This window comes from Hippoglossus stenolepis, chromosome 14 (assembly GCF_022539355.2).
Source record: "Hippoglossus stenolepis isolate QCI-W04-F060 chromosome 14, HSTE1.2, whole genome shotgun sequence".
Classification (NCBI taxonomy): Eukaryota; Metazoa; Chordata; class Actinopteri; order Pleuronectiformes; family Pleuronectidae; genus Hippoglossus; species Hippoglossus stenolepis.
Genome location: NC_061496.1, coordinates 26,794,637 through 26,800,636, shown reverse-complemented (window position 1 = coordinate 26,800,636; position 6,000 = coordinate 26,794,637).

Sequence of the window (6,000 nt, the reverse complement as noted above, 5' to 3'; positions counted from 1 at the left end):
TATCGCGACAGGAAAAAACTGAGGCCGACGAGGACAAGGCTCTCGCCAGACAGCTACTAAAGCCCAACTGGCAGAGAAGAGGCATGACGTCAACAGCAACAAGAAAAACAAGCCCTTAAACAAATGGCGGCCGTGTCAGGATTACATTTGGAAATAGCAGAGGCAGTAGCACGGGCTATGCAAACTGAAAGACTCAGTCAACCCGGTCGCCCGCAGCCCCACCTCCAGCTACGATCAGTGGGGACAGGGTCCTCCATTCAGACCAAGAGGAGGGTACGGCCGTGGTCAATATAGAGTCAAACCAGAGAAACCCCAATACCGGAGACCCAATACCGGATGCTTATATGCGGCCAGCTTGACCACTGGGCGAGACTGCCCTCATGGGAACAAGAGAACACCAGCCCCCACAGAGGACAAGGCCCCAGCAGGAGGCCCCAGGACGAGGCCGAGAAGAGGCATGCCCCCAACCACACCAGATGCCATCTTCCGCCTGGGAATACGGCTACGAATATGACCAATGAAGTTGCCCAGTGTCCACAGCAGGTCACGTTGTGCCCCAATTTGACCCCATAGTGACCTGTAACACCAATGGAGAACACACACGGACGGTTAGCAGTCCCAGCCAAACTAGCCATACTTCTCAAACAGGCCCATGGACCTACACACATCAGTAAGAAACAGACTCAGAAGAACATGGAACACTCTGGTGGCATCCACACATGGAAGCCCTGGTAGAGAACTTTGTACAGATGCGATCATGCAATGCACAAACCCGACCATACAAATGCCCATGGGGTTCTGTTCTGATCGCCATTCAAAGAAATATGCATTGATTTCACAGACATGGCGCTGACCACAGACAGGATATAGGTACATGTTAGTAATGGTAGACAGATACACCAAATGGCTCAGCAATACCCTGCCGACGGAGGACTAAAACAGTGATCAAATGGTTAAGAAATGAACTCATACCCAGGTATGGAGTTCCAGTCATCAGATCAGACAACGGGTCCCACTTCCAACAAACATTTAGGTACGGTAGAAGCCGCACTAGGATCACGCATCGATTTGGTTCCGTATCACCCCAGTCGCAAGATTGGTAGAAAGAGCAAACCAGACATTAAAAGAAAGATAGCCAAAGCATGTCACAACACCTCACCACGTGGGTTGAAGCACTGCCCTGGCGCTCATGTCAAGAAGTTCATCCAATGGGTCACCATCTATCCCATGAGCTTCACAGGAGGCCCATGCCAGGGCCTCTCGAGACCCTGGGTATGGACCCGGTTGGATGTATGTCAGGAGAAATTGATCTAGACCTTAACTAATCTTACTGAAGTTTTCTGCACAGGTCAGGCGGCTGGGACGGGAGCCCACGGAGACTCCTGTTCCAGTAAGACGGTGATAAGGGTAAAGTTCACAGAGAAAGTGGCCCACCCTAGTGGACAGGACCTGGAGGTAACAGAGTGTACCTCACATGCGATCAGTAAAGGAAAAACAGGAGCAATTTGGCACCCACATTGTGTACCACTGACCCACCTTCTGGTCTTACAGTAGCCACTGATTTGGCGACTCTCAAAATCTTAAGTAATCGTTGACCACAAAGGAGGGTCTATCTGTATGTCTTGTCTTGATTATTTCAAATATAAGCTTGTATACTGTACTAAACTCAGCTACGCTCTGTTCCATATGAGCAGAAAACATGCATTCAATTGAGAAGCAGTATACTGAGCTGGTAACATATATTCTGTGTCAAATGTTTTATGTATTCAAGAGCAATTTTCGTTAATGGGACTAGAGTCCATCTTATCTGGTATTTCAGTTGAGTTGTTTATTTTATTTATGTTTTTATTGGTTTTAGATGTTTGTTTTATTTGTTTTGTTTATGTTTATTCAAACAAGGATATTTTAATATATTCAAATTCAAATTCAAATGTCAGACTGAATAATGTTCATTGCTCTTTGAAAAGGTGAACTTGCATGATTATGTTATAATGTAATTTTCCTAAAGGTTTTAGAGTTATGACAATATATATCAACAAGATTTGCTATTGAGACCGCCAACCAAAATTTTTTTATAGTGCACAAAATTAGAGGGTTCCTTGCACTGTTACACATATCAAGCAAAATTGGTACTGTGAAATGATATATCCTTAACTGAATAGAGATCAATTTGGAGGAAGAAGCAATTTCACACAGAAATTCTTTATTTATTTAATTTTCTTTGTTTTTAAAATTGGAAGATAAAGACTACTTAAGAATTTTACTTGAGATTTTCACCTTAGAGATAATATGTGCTGACATTTTGCAAGTAAATTTTTATCTGATGTTGTGATCATTTATGATCAAAGGAGAATGTAAAAAATTTATTATACACACTAAATATTATCTCTGCTTATGCATACTATTCTGCTTGTGTAAACTGCCAAAATGACATCAGAGCCACAAATCTGAGACTGTGCTCGTCCCCCAACAACACCTCGAAGAGGCCTTATGTGTCTGTGTCTTATCTCCTGGGACTCAGTCCACACGTAGTTCTCAACACCCACACACACACACACACACACACACACACAACAGTTCAACTCTTCACACACACAATCTCTTCATTGCATCTACATAAAAGCATACGCCTGCAACAGTTTCTTTGTCACTACAAATGCAGTGTGCTACCCAAGGAATGATTGTGATAAATGGCCAATGAATGTGAACGAACAGATAAATCTGCACAGAAAGTTTCTTGTATCCTACAGTGCCCAGTGTGTCAGAGTGGACCACGATCTCGACTGTGCCCTCTTCAGAGCCTGAAGTGGCTTCAGCCCGGCAGTTGACCTCCGCCCTGTATTCCTCCACGAACAGAACAGCAGACACCTGCTACAGGTGTGGAAGGAGGACATTGGGCGAGGGTCGAGGAAGTGCAGCTGCTCAGGCAGATTTGAGGAGGGCCAGAGAGGCGGGAAACTCTGATTCATTCGACGCCTGAGATACATGGTTCGCACCCACCACACATACATGAAAGTGACACACCAAATGTCACTGACACACACATTGATATTAGAAGCAATCACATGCTTAGAAATGGAAAATACTTTCTGCATTATACATCACATGTTCATATGGTCCTGATATCACATATAAAAACAATGGTTTAGAGATGAATGCAAATGATAAACCTTTGATAACACGTTTGTGGAACACAGGCCCCAGAGTTACACCCACAGATACAATGCAAAAACCCTAGACAGTCCAAAACCACCCTCACCAGGATCACGTCTGCCGCCCCGACAATAGTCTCTTAAAGACTCTTAAACATCTCCACTATAACAAATTGACTAAAAGCCGCACTGCCTTATTATTTTGTTTTAGGAGTAGACATGACAGGCTGACCCATGGGCACGTTAGGGTAGACGTCCGTTCCTCCTCCCTAGAACTCAGCCTTCCCTTCCCCGTCTGATAACTCTACTACTAGCTCCACGAACTCCCCTGAATCCACCTCACCACTACCATCCCACCCAGCTCCTGCAGTACAATATTACGACCAGTACCGTTGAAGATGTGGTAGAAATAGAGACTGGATACACTGATGAAAACATATGGCTAAATGGTCCATTCCTGTTCCCAAACCTCACTAATTGTATAGTCTGCAGTCAGCCCCGCCCACCTTAACCACCACCCGGCCCCCTACTGATAGACTCGGATCGACCGGTTTGATCGCATGTATGGCTTACATGGAAGCCAGTCCGCAACTGTTCTACTCTCAGTCATCTCTTTCCCGCCAAACAACACGCTGCCCCTATATTTACTCAGTAAGGAAATTACACATGTCTGACTAAAAAGGTAACTCATCTCACAGAGGTGGGTTCAATACCGTCCTCCTGGTGTTCTAGAAACATCAATGTTACCGACTGGCACAACGCCACACAGCTGGAGTGGGCCCGCAGTGACCTCTTCTGGTACTGTGGGGAAAACGCTTGAGGAACCGCTCCTTCAAACTGGAAGGTTTCTGCACTTGTTCAATTGGCCATGCCCTGACTACCCTCTCTCCCCGCCCAGAAACACCCACTAGCACCGTGACGAAGAACAACGTTTTGACTTAAATAGGACTCACCCAATACATAAGGTTTCCTCGGGGTGTTCCAGACCAATATAAATTAGCGGATCAAATTGCAGCGGATTTGAGTCTATCTGATATGGTAACTCCCAACAAAAACGTGGATCGATTAACTCGCCATTTCAACTCACGCTCACCAACTTACTCGAGACGCCATAACAGGCCTATCGAACAGCTCGCCACTTCCTATGGTCACACAGAACCGAATGGCCCTAGACCTCCTACTGGCAGAAAGGGTGGTGTGTGCACTATGATAGGAGTTCTTGTTGTACATTTATCCCCAACAATACCGCCCTGATGGCTCGGTGACCAGGGCCCTCTCCGCCTTACGCACCATGGCACAGAACATGGCCGCAGACTCTGGAATTAACAACCCCTAGATAATTGGATGAACACTGCATTCGCAAATGGAAAGGGCTGATTGCATCCTGCCTCCTCTCCCTAGCTATCTTTTCAGCTATCCTAGTCACCTGTGGCTGCTGCTGCATCCCTTGCTTTAGACCTTGCTCAACAGACTCATCACCGGCTCTGACCAAAGAACACATGCCCCATCCCCCACCCTATCAGTTGCCTTTGTTGAATGATGATGATGATGATGGATGATGATGATGAGATGATGATGATGATGATGATGATGATGAGTTTGCATTGATGAGATGGAGGTTGGGGAGTTCGTGGTGATCCCCAGTAATTGTTCACACCATGAAATGGTGTGAAAGGAGGGATTTGTTAGGATTTTAATAATATAATTAGACACTATAGCCCAAAGGATCGATTTTACACGCACCATGTTTGTACCTTAACAGAAAGAATTTATGTTTATGTGTGACTGTAATCCGTGGCATACAATACACTGTACTTAAACTTGTTCTCATACATAAACCTTTATATATATTACAGTATTCCTTTAGCTTTATTCAACATCACACATACATAAATGCACTGTGCTCATTAAGACACTGTGACCTATGCCTAGAAAGAAATCAAGGCTGCCCCAGCTTCTGAAGGCCAGATAGGAAAGGCGTTGTCTTGTCTGATAAATACGCATGCTTACACACAGAACATACAGACGATAAACAGAAACACAATGTTTCACACTCCAATGAACAAAACACTGTGTCTGCAAAACTACTGAAGACTCACAAAGCTTCAGCCGATAAAGGCTTTTCTAATACACAAAACTTAACACTGTCAGAATGTGAAGATTTGTCCAGCTACTATCAAAGGGTGACGAACCTGGGAGCGGCTCTCATCATTGTGGATTCCAGTTCAAGATGCTGGACCACGCTTCAACCTACTATTATAAATATTGCACCTGTCATCCGTTCGCACTGGCCACCCGAGCTACGGACTAAAAGCTGAGGGTGCATTGAGTGCCCATGCTATGCTGTACCTTTTTCATTGCTTCTAAATAAATACTTTTTGAACTAAGACCGACCCTTCTCATACCTAAGGATAAAAGAACACGACACCGCCGCTTGGCCCAAAGAACTGCTTGCTCTTCCCTCTTATGTTAATCCACAGCTCTATAGAATTAAATCCTATTGTCATTGTATGCATTCTCGGGGCAAATCTTGGTCAAGGAAACAAATCAGTTCTCTGCGATAATGAAGCAACTGTGCTTTTATTGTTCTGTTTTAAATCTCGAAATATGCTACCTTCATCCATCAAAGCTTCTGTAGCAGGTATTAAAGTCATTTGAGATGCAAAGATCCTTCAGCATGTAGCCTGCTGAGGAATCCCTCCATTAGTCTGCTATTCAATGGCCTTAAAAAAACATACAGTAAACAATGATGAGCGCCTTCCCCTCTCTTTGCCTTTAGTGCACAAGCTGGTGATTCACTTAAGGCTTGGGGTTTTGGTCTTATGTAGATGCTTTATTAGAAACCATA